The sequence below is a fragment of the Zootoca vivipara genome, chromosome 13, assembly GCF_965207765.1.
Source record: "Zootoca vivipara chromosome 13, rZooViv2.hap1.1, whole genome shotgun sequence".
In the NCBI taxonomy this organism is placed as follows: Eukaryota; Metazoa; Chordata; class Lepidosauria; order Squamata; family Lacertidae; genus Zootoca; species Zootoca vivipara.
The window spans coordinates 31,704,855-31,705,296 of record NC_142596.1 but is presented as its reverse complement, the minus strand read 5'-3'; positions in this window follow the sequence as shown (position 1 = coordinate 31,705,296).

Genomic DNA, 442 nt, shown 5'->3' with positions numbered 1-442 from the left:
GTAGAGACAGAAAGCAGCTGCGCCTGCGCACAAGCATAGACCAGAGGGCGACCGAGGGAGCTAGAGAACTCCGAACTCACTCACATCCACCCCGCGCTTGCGCAAACTAGCCCTTCCACTCCCATTTTCTCTCCCTCCCTTCCATTTTGTCGGCGCAACCAACCTTGATGCTCATAATATGTTTCGGGGGAAGGAAAGCGAGAGAGAAAAAAGACCCGACTCGTTTCCGTCTCCTTTATGACATTGATGGACACGTCAGCCACCCAATGGGCTTGCGGAGGCGTCCAAAGGGACGATCGGCAGTGGCGTAGCGAAGGCAGAGGAGGCGGGGTTTTCAGCCTTTCTTTTCACTCCTCTTTTTTTTTGGCTTCAGCCAACCAATCACCCAGCCAGCATGTTCGGGTGACACCTTTTGGTGCGCTCGGGGCGGCGTCTCGGGCTC